We start from the raw sequence: 11037 nt of genomic DNA on the forward strand, positions 1-11037 counted from the left end.
AGTGTGAGGGTGGAATAGGCACTGCACGCTGTTTCCTATTATCTTCATCTATAAGGGGCTCCGCAGTCAGAGGCACATTCCCTATGCGGTACCGTGCCTACCAGACTGCGGCGACCCGTGTGTCGTAAATAGTGCCTTCCCCCCTACCACCAATCCCGAAAAGACAACACAAACAGGCTCGGATGGGTTGAACTAGTCGGTCACAGTTTATTAATTTAATAAGCAGGGAGGGGCAAATTACATTTCGCAGCGGGCTCACAGCCGTGGGCCCAGTCTGCGACCGACCGGCGGCCAGCCAATGAGCGGCTACGAAGCTTCGCCCCTCCCTCCATTTCCGCCACGGAGGATCATGTGTACTACCTACACGTGACTCCGACCCCCACCCTTCAGCCTTAGTGCCTGTTCGATACTGTCTTGTAGACCAGACAAAAATATGTCAAGACCAATGTTCGTGAGATGAATACCGTCGGACCTCAGCAAACCTGATTGGTCGCCTTCCAGTTGGTGATGTCGAACTACGATGCCGAATTTTGATTTTACGAATCTTGCCACTTTCAGGTTGACCTTTTTTCTTGATAGTTCTAAACCTCTTGGGTCCTTAGCCCCGTGCCAGACCGCACGCGGCACCATCTCCGACCACACCAATATCATGTCGGGTAACAGGTGGAAGAAACGCTCGATATCAGCTGTCATCGTTGAGCTGAGGTCAATACATCTCCGTTTTCCCAGATTGTTGCCACCCGCGTGCAAGACTAGTATCACCGGCCCTTTGGCCCTTTTAGCGATATTGATGACTTCTGGGAAGATTTTTTCCCACTGTAGGCCTCTTATCCCTCTCCAGTTGACCACTACGTTCCTGAAGCCTAGATTCACGCCCCCCGGCCGCTGTTCGGCCCGCTTCTTTGCCCAGTAGATGTATGAATGTCCAACCACCCAAACTGCCGGTTTTTTAGCGCCTGGAAAAAACAAGATATGTTACTTAAGCAGGTCGGGCCTTATGTATCTGGCGAAGCATGCGGATTTCCACCGACCCAACCGCTGCACTTCAGCCTCGGGGATGCCGGCCTTAGCCGCCTCGGTGGCAGCCCCTATACGGAAAGAATGTGTACCGTATTCCGATGGATCGGCGCTAACTGCTTCGAGACACCGATTAAAAATTGTGTGGAACTGGTATTTGGTCAGGGGGGAGCCGTCTGCGTGTGACAGAAAGAATCTACCCGCCCCCTTCATTCCCGTGTATTTTTTTACTACGTTTAGTGGGCATACGGGGCCATCCGACGACTTAACTAGGACCCACGTCCCTCTCCCGGTGGGGTCGCATTTGGATTTGCGCACCCTAATGCGCAGTGCCTCGTTACATATGACGAGGTCTTCATTGATTAGCCCGCCGTCTAGTGAAGTTTTTGAACGTGGCACCAGCTCGCTGATCCTAAGCGCTCCGAAAAAGGCGATGGCAAACGCGGCTGACACTAGGACCGACTCGTAGTGGGAGGTGCACACCGATGGGGAAATCGTGATAATCCCGTGTAGTAAGCTCAAAGAAATGGGACGACGACACTCCTGGCTAGGTTGGAGCCTTTTCCAGCCTTTAACGGCTTGTCTGATGAAAAAATACTTTGTCACGTCCGCCCACCCCGCAAGCTGGAAGAAAAAGGCTAATCCCGAGAGATGTCGCTGCGCCGATGTTCCCGACGCGCCTCTTTGCCTGAGCAAATTCAAAAATTCGACCAGCACTTCGCATCTCGCCCAATCGCACCTATCCACCGGTCTTCCGTGAATAAGTGAGCACCACTCGTCCCATGCCTTACCGTAAGCCTGCCAGGTAGCCGGCGTGACTGATGCGCGGATCAGTGGCATCATTGATTGGCTACCGTGTCCAAAAGGAGTGTTGGACACTGGACACCCGATGGTTGCGCGGTCGGAAGGAGAGCTTTGAAAGCCTGCCAATCGGAGAATAACAGAGCGTTAACAAGGTTATTATCAACAGACGTAACTGTGGCACGACACCAGATGTTGTGCTTCAAGCACAGTAATGCCAGGCAGCGTAGCAGTGCAAGCAAAGGTGGGGATGCAGAGGACATGCTGTTCAAGCTCTTTGCTGTGCCGGGGTGTTTTGTGGAGAATCTTATGTTCCTGTTCTCTAGTTGTGTGCCCCAGAGCTCTACTGCGGCTACGATCGCAAAGACTTCTGGCAGGGCAGGGTCGCGTGTCATGATCTCTGCAGGCAGAGATCATAGCAAGCCTATAGAGGGACAAGCTCTCGGAAGATGGAACTATACTGACCATGAACTAAGCCTGCCGCGCAACTAGAAATAGCCAGGTAGCATTTCCTATTTAACGCTAGATGCCCAGCTCTGGCCTAAGACCTAAATAGCTAGCAGAGGGAAATATAAGACCTGGCTCACCTCTAGAGAAATATTCCAAAGAAGACAGTAGCCCCCCACATATAATGACGGTGAGTTCAGATGAAACAACAAACGCAGCAGGAAAATAGTCTTAGCAAATTTGAGGTCCGCTTACTAGATAGCAGAAGACAGATAGTATACTTTCATGGTCAGCAGAAAAACACTAACAAAATACCATCCAGAGATTACCTTAAACTCTGGCATTAACTCATAACGCCAGAGTAGCAATCCCTGATCAACGAGAGCTTTCCAGACACAGTAACAAAACTTCAGCTGTGAACTGGAACAAATAGGCAAAACGAAACATGGACAAAAGTCCAACTTATCTAGTAGTTGTCAGAAGCAGGAACAAGCACTGAGAGGCATCAGATAACATTGTTGACCGGCAAGAAACCACCAGAGAAATGAGCTTAAATAGCGACACCCACTACTGATGAAACCAGGTGAAACAGGAAAGAGGATGACAAGTCCAATTCCACAAGCGGCCACCGGGGGAGCCCAGAATCCAAATTCACAACAGTACCCCCCCCTCAAGGAGGGGGCACCGAACCCTCACCAGATCCACCAGGGCGACCAGGATGAGCCCTATGGAAGGCACGAACAAGATCAGAAGCATGAACATCAGATGCATTGACCCAAGAATTATCCTCCTGGCCGTAACCCTTCCAGTTGACCAGATACTGGAGTCTCCGTCTGGAAACACGAGAGTCCAAAATTTTCTCCACAACGTACTCCAACTCACCCTCAACCAACACCGGAGCAGGAGGCTCAACTGAAGGTACAACAGGTACCTCATACCTGCGCAATAACGACCGATGAAAAACGTTATGAATGGAAAAGGACGCAGGGAGGTCCAAACGGAAAGAAACAGGATTAAGAATCTCCAATATTCTATAAGGGCCGATGAACCGAGGTTTAAACTTAGGAGAAGAGACCCTCATAGGGACAAAACGAGAAGACAACCACACCAAATCTCCAACACAAAGCCGAGAACCAACACGACGATGACGGTTGGCAAAACGCTGAGTCTTCTCCTGGGACAACTTCAAATTGTCCATAACCTGCCCCCAGATGTGATGCAATCTCTCCACCACCGCATCCACTCCAGGACAATCCGAGGATTCCACCTGACCGGAGGAAAATCGAGGGTGAAACCCCGAATTACAGAAAAACGGGGACACCAAGGTGGAAGAGCTGGCCCGATTATTGAGGGCGAACTCTGCCAATGGCAAAAAAGCAACCCAATCATCCCGGTCAGCAGAGACAAAACACCTCAGATATGTCTCCAGGGTCTGATTAGTCCGCTCGGTCTGGCCATTAGTCTGAGGGTGAAAAGCAGATGAAAAAGACAAGTCTATACCCATCCTAGCACAGAATGCCCGCCAAAAACTAGACACAAATTGGGTACCTCTGTCAGAAACAATATTCTCAGGAATACCGTGCAATCGGACAACATTCTGAAAAAACAGAGGAACCAACTCAGAAGAAGAAGGCAACTTGGGCAGAGGAACCAAATGGACCATTTTAGAGAAACGGTCACAGACCACCCAGATGACAGACATCTTCTGGGAAACAGGCAGATCTGAAATAAAATCCATCGAGATGTGTGTCCAAGGCCTCTTAGGAATAGGCAAGGGCAACAGCAGTCCGCTAGCCCGAGAACTACAAGACTTGGCCCGAGCACAAATGTCACATGACTGCACAAAGACTCGCACATCTCGTGACAGGGAAGGCCACCAGAAGGATCTTGCCACCAAATCCCTGGTACCAAAAATTCCGGGATGACCTGCCAATGCAGAAGAATGTACCTCAGAGATGACTCTACTGGTCCAATCATCCGGAACAAACAATCTATCAGGCGGACAACGATCCGGTCTATCCGCCTGAAACTCTTGCAAGGACCGCCGAAGATCAGGAGAAACGGCCGACAAAATTACTCCCTCCCTAAGGATACCTGTGGGTTCAGCATTACCAGGAGAGTCCGGGTCAAAACTCCTAGAAAGGGCATCTGCCTTAACATTCTTAGAACCCGGTAGGTATGACACCACAAAATTAAAGCGAGAAAAAAATAAAGACCAGCGCGCCTGTCTAGGATTCAGGCGCCTGGCAGTCTCAAGATAAATCAAATTTTTGTGGTCAGTCAATACCACCACCTGATGCTTAGCCCCCTCTAGCCAATGGCGCCACTCCTCAAACGCCCACTTCATGGCCAAAAGCTCCCTATTCCCAACATCATAATTCCGCTCTGCGGGCGAAAATTTGCGAGAAAAGAAGGCACAAGGCCTAATGACGGAGCAGTCGGAACCTTTCTGCGACAACACTGCCCCAGCTCCGATCTCCGAAGCGTCAACCTCAACCTGAAAAGGCAGATTCACATCAGGCTGACGTAACACAGGGGCAGAGGCAAAACGGTGCTTAAGCTCCTGAAAGGCCTCTACAGCATGAGGGGACCAATTAGCAACATCAGCGCCATGTCTGGTCAAATCAGTCAGTGGTTTAACGACATCCGAAAAACCAGCAATAAATCGGCGGTAAAAGTTGGCAAAGCCCAAAAATCTCTGAAGACCCTTAAGAGAGGAGGGCTGAGTCCAGTCACAAATAGCTTGCACCTTGACGGGATCCATCTCAATGGAAGAGGGAGAAAAAATATACCCCAAAAAGGAAATTTTCTGGACCCCAAAAACGCACTTAGACCCCTTCACACATAAAGAATTAGACCGCAGAACCTGAAAAACTCTCCTGACCTGCTGGACATGAGAGTCCCAGTCATCAGAAAAAATCAGAATATCATCCAGATATATTATCATAAATTTATCCAAAAAATCGCGGAAAATATCATGCATAAAAGACTGGAAAACTGAAGGGGCATTAGAAAGACCAAAAGGCATGACCAAATACTCAAAGTGGCCCTCGGGCGTATTAAATGCGGTCTTCCACTCATCCCCCTGCCTGATCCGCACCAAATTATACGCCCCACGAAGATCAATTTTAGAGAACCACTTAGCACCCTCTATACGAGCAAACAAATCAGTAAGCAATGGCAATGGGTATTGGTACTTAACAGTAATCTTATTCAGAAGCCGATAATCAATACATGGTCTCAAAGAGCCGTCCTTTTTTGAGACAAAGAAAAACCCAGCTCCCAAGGGAGAAGAAGATGGACGAATATGTCCCTTTTCCAAAGACTCCTTTATATATTCCCGCATAGCAGCATGTTCCGGCACAGACAGATTAAACAAACGACCCTTTGGATATTTGCAACCCGGTATCAAATCTATGGCACAATCGCACTCACGGTGCGGAGGTAACGACCCAAGCTTGGGTTCGTCAAAGACGTCTTGATAATCAGAGAGGAACTCAGGGACTTCAGAGGGAATAGACGACGAAATAGAAACCAAAGGTAAGTCCCCATGAATACCCTTACATCCCCAGCTCAACACAGACATTGCTCTCCAGTCCAAGACTGGATTGTGAGACTGCAACCATGGCAATCCCAGTACCAAATCGTCATGTAAATTATACAGCACCAGGAAACGAATAATCTCCTGGTGATCCGGATTGATACGCATGGTTACTTGTGTCCAGTATTGTGGTTTATTATTAGCCAATGGGGTGGAGTCAATCCCCTTCAGAGGAATAAGAGTCTCCAAAGGCTCTAAATCAAAACCACAACGATTGGCAAAGGACCAATCCATAAGACTCAGAGCGGCGCCAGAGTCAACATAGGCGTCCGTGGCAATGGATGACAAAGAGCAAATCAGGGTTACAGACAAAATAAACTTAGACTGAATGGTGCCAATGGAAACAGACTTATCAAGCTTCTTTGTACGCCTAGAGCATGCTGATATAACATGAGTAGAATCCCCACAATAGAAGCACAATCCATTCTTCCGTCTAAAATTCTGTCGCTCGCTCCTGGACAGAATTCTATCACACTGCATACTCTCTGGCGTCTTTTCCATAGACACCGCCAGATGGTGCACCGGTTTGCGCTCCCGCAGACGCCTATCAATCTGAATAGCCATTGTCATGGACTCATTCAGACCTGCAGGCACAGGGAACCCCACCATAACATCCTTAACGGCATCAGAGAGACCTTCTCTGAAAGTTGCCGCCAAGGCGCACTCATTCCACTGAGTAAGCACAGACCACTTACGGAATCTTTGGCAGTAAACCTCAGCTTCATCTTGCCCCTGAGATAGTGCCATCAAAGTTTTTTCTGCCTGAAGTTCCAAATGAGGTTCCTCATAAAGCAAGCCCAAGGCCAGAAAAAACGCATCCACATCGCGCAACGCAGGATCCCCTGCTGGCAATGAGAAGGCCCAATCTTGAGGGTCACCCCTGAGCAAGGAAATCACAATCCTAACCTGCTGAACAGGGTCTCCAGCTGAACGAGACTTCAGGGACAAATAAAGCTTACAATTATTTCGGAAATTCTGGAAGCTAGCTCTATTCCCTGTGAAGAACTCCGGCAAAGGAATTCTCGGCTCAGATACTGGAGCATGTACCACAAAATCTTGTAAATTTTGTACTTTCGTGATGAGATTATTCAAACCCGCAGTTACACTCTGAAGATCCATTATTGTCAGGTGCACACAGAGCCATACAGAGATTAGGAGGAGAGAGAGAAAAAAGACTGCAGCAAGGCAAACTGGAAAAAAAAAAAAAAAAAAAAAAATTCCAGCAGACTTCTTATAACTCTCCTTTCTCAACCTGGGTCTTTAACACTTTAGTGGCTGGTCAAACTGTCATGATCTCTGCAGGCAGAGATCATAGCAAGCCTATAGAGGGACAAGCTCTCGGAAGATGGAACTATACTGACCATGAACTAAGCCTGCCGCGCAACTAGAAATAGCCAGGTAGCATTTCCTATTTAACGCTAGATGCCCAGCTCTGGCCTAAGACCTAAATAGCTAGCAGAGGGAAATATAAGACCTGGCTCACCTCTAGAGAAATATTCCAAAGAAGACAGTAGCCCCCCACATATAATGACGGTGAGTTCAGATGAAACAACAAACGCAGCAGGAAAATAGTCTTAGCAAATTTGAGGTCCGCTTACTAGATAGCAGAAGACAGATAGTATACTTTCATGGTCAGCAGAAAAACACTAACAAAATACCATCCAGAGATTACCTTAAACTCTGGCATTAACTCATAACGCCAGAGTAGCAATCCCTGATCAACGAGAGCTTTCCAGACACAGTAACAAAACTTCAGCTGTGAACTGGAACAAATAGGCAAAACGAAACATGGACAAAAGTCCAACTTATCTAGTAGTTGTCAGAAGCAGGAACAAGCACTGAGAGGCATCAGATAACATTGTTGACCGGCAAGAAACCACCAGAGAAATGAGCTTAAATAGCGACACCCACTACTGATGAAACCAGGTGAAACAGGAAAGAGGATGACAAGTCCAATTCCACAAGCGGCCACCGGGGGAGCCCAGAATCCAAATTCACAACAGTCGCGCCCCAATTTGCGGAGGCCCACGAGGCCGGCCAGCTCGCTTTGCACCATTGGTTTTGGTAGATTGCCACAAACCCGTCTCTGAGACTTCCACCTGCTGCTAGCCCTAGCTCTTTGCTTGGCGTTTCTCGAGACATGAGGCAAGTATGGCCGTTGTAGGAATATAGGAATGTTCTCCAGACTAGCAAGTCTTCCTTCAGTGAGCGAGTAAGCCTAATTCTATGGCCCGGCTGGGAGATGCCCTTCGTTGCCAGCGATAGCCAGCGTGAAAAGGTTCTGCCCACTGGCATTACGCGGCAAGCAAAGTTGAGTAAACCTAGCAGGGACTGCATTTGTTGGAGGGTGACTTTTTTAACCCCGCAGAAATCTTCAACCATTTTCAGCGTTTTCAGTAATTTATCCTCCGGCAATCTAAACACCATTGCGTTAGTATCGATCTCTATGCCAAGAAAAGGCAGCACATTACACGGGCCGACCGTTTTTTCTGTTGAGAGAGGCACGCCGAAATGGCTGGCTAGAAATTCGAATTTGTTTAGGAGGTAATAACAGAGTTCCGAGTCCTTTGGCCCGACGAACAGGAAATCGTCGAGGTAATGAACCGTCGAATTGCTGCCGGTTTCGTAACGTACTACCCAGTCAAGAAAAGTGCTGAAAAGCTCGAAGTAGTGACAGGAGATGGAGCAGCCCATCGGTAGGCACATGTCAAAGTAAAAGAGCTGGTCCACCTTACAACCTAACAGGTGGAAGCACTCAGGGTGAACGGGTAGCAGGCGGAAGGCTGACTCTATGTCCGATTTCGCCAGCAGGCCGCCGGGCCCAGCGGCCCGCATGAGCTCGACTGCCCTGTCAAATGAAGCGTAAGTTACTGATGCTTCTTCTGGGAGTATCGCGTCGTTTACCGAATCGCCTTTTGGGTATGAGAGGTGGTGGATTAGCCGATATTTTCCCGGTTCTTTTTTAGGGACGATGCCCAGGGGTGAGATTCTAAAATTACTGAAAGGCATCGATGTAAATGGGCCCGCCATCCTGCCTAGTTCTACCTCTTTTTGAACTTTTTTCCGTAGGATCTCGGGAAATTCGCGAGCGGATTTAAGATTATTTGCCGATTTCGTTTCGCGACTAAAATTAAAGGGGATAAAGAAACCGAACTTAAAGCCGAGATCGAGTTGCTGCGCGGCCTCTTTATTGGGGTAGAGGCTTAGCCAAGGGCCCATTGCGGTAACGTTCACCGGGGTTATGCCGTGTAGGTGCTTGGCGCGTACATCTCGCTGCGGGGTGTCCACCACCGCAGGCGGAGCAGTCGTGTTTGTATCTACAGGAACCGTGGAAGCGGCAGTACCCCTCGTTGTACAGCAAGCAGGCCCCTGGTCTCCGTACGACCACTGAATTTTGGCCTGCGGTGGCTGGGTAATTAGTGGCCGACGACGAAAAGGGGGGTTGTTTTTCGGATAACATAAGACGCAACCAGACGTCCGTCGCTTTAACGCCCCATCCTAGGTCGGGTTGCATAGCAAGCCGCCTGCGGAATTCTTCGTCGTACCGCCTCCACGCTGACCCGCCGTGGGACTTATACGAGTTATATACTAGGTCTTGGTATATGAATAGCTCGGAACAGCGTTCCGGGTGTTTTTGACCCATGATGCAGCCTAAGACTGCGAAGGCCTGAAGCCAGTTATTCATGGTTTGGGCGATCTTAGGTCTGCTTCTTTCGAATCCTGCCCTCCGCTCCTTATCTACGGATTGCTGGTCTTCTGACAAAAGCGACCATATATCCACGTAATCGTTATCCCATATTTTCTGCTTTATCTCTGGGTCCACGTGTGTACCTAGGGGACTAATACCGCAGAAAAATGCGTCCTTGTGGAGGCTAGCTGATTGAGCTGCCCTTGTGTCAGTTGGTCCGGCCGAGCGAGTCAGCTGGTGAACCAGCGCCCTGATAGTGGATGCTAAATCCCCTTCCCCTGTGATGTGTATGGCTTGGTGCTCGCCCAATTCAGAGCTCTTACCGTTGCCTGACGCAGGCCGAGTGTCTCCCGGTAGTGGGGGTACTCCGACTCCCGTCGTAGCTGTAACTTGCTGGCAGGAAGCCCAGGGGGGTAGGTTGGTAGCCCGGGGACCAGAGGGTAGGTATCCCCTGCCGGTAGCCGAGGCTAGGGACGTTGACGGCAATGGCTCGTCGTGTGGCTGAGCCGTTACCGCTAGTGGTGACGCTCCCGCCATGTTGATGTGTGGCTGAGCCGTTACCACTGATGGTGTCGCTCCCGCCATGTTGACATGTGGCTGAGCCGTTACCGCTAGTGGTGTCGCTCCCGCCATGTTGATGTGTGGCTGAGCCGTTACCACTGATGGTGTCGCTCCCGCCATGTTGACATGTGGCTGAGCCGTTACCGCTAGTGGTGTCGCTCCCGCCATGTTGATGTGTGGCTGAGCCGTTACCGCTAATGGTGTCGCTCCCGCCATGCTGACGTGTGGCTGAGCCGTTACCGCTAATGGTGGTGAGCGCCGCCTTCTACGGTAGCGCCTCTCGCTGTACTCGGAACTGTCAGACTGTCCCGATGTTGGTGGCGAGCGCCACCTAGCGGACCGGGATCTGTGGCGATAAGTGCGCGCGCAGCGGCTATAGGGGGAATAGTGGGGATTTGGGGGGTGGACGTAGTGTTGGGAGTCTTCGTCGGAGGATGGGGACAGTCTGCGGCGTATACGCCTGTGATTGTCGTGGTCAGGGGATGAGGCTGGGGCGCGCTGGCTGTGTGTAATAGCTTGCGGTGGGGGGCGCGGTGACGGCATTGGCGATAAGGCGACGACGTTAGCCGCTGGGGGTGTGTGGGAAGGAACCGTGGAGGGTGTACTAAACAGCTCCGGCTGTGTCTGGGTGTATGGGGGTGTCGGCGGAGCGCCGTTTATTAGTGGCGTGTGTGTGCACGTGTTTGTGTCATACTGTACTGGTTGCGGAGCGCGCTGGTTGGATGAGGTGGCCCGATCAGCGCGCTCCGTGACCACGATGTTGGGTGAACGGCCTGACCCCACGACCCCTCGTGCAGGCATTGCAGCGATGCCTGCTGGGAGGGCGTAGTGGGCCAGGCCGCGGCTGGCGGATGGTCTGTGCTGGGGTGGTGGGTGACTGAGCGGGACCTGACGTGGGGGGCCAGACAGCGCAGCCTGTGAG

The 11037-nt window shown here is 50.4% G+C and overlaps 1 long non-coding RNA gene across 1 annotated transcript; it reads right to left on the reverse strand.

Annotated features, from left to right (window-relative positions):
* Positions 1-824: 824 nt before the first annotated feature.
* Positions 825-9993, reverse strand: LOC143805068 (uncharacterized). The gene is made up of 3 exons (XR_013221172.1): positions 9878-9993; positions 1809-1940; positions 825-956 (listed from the first exon to the last, which is right to left on the reverse strand). It is a non-coding gene; the product is annotated as an uncharacterized LOC143805068 (long non-coding RNA).
* Positions 9994-11037: the final 1044 nt, after the last annotated feature.

Source organism: Ranitomeya variabilis, chromosome 1, assembly GCF_051348905.1.
Source record: "Ranitomeya variabilis isolate aRanVar5 chromosome 1, aRanVar5.hap1, whole genome shotgun sequence".
Taxonomy (NCBI): Eukaryota; Metazoa; Chordata; class Amphibia; order Anura; family Dendrobatidae; genus Ranitomeya; species Ranitomeya variabilis.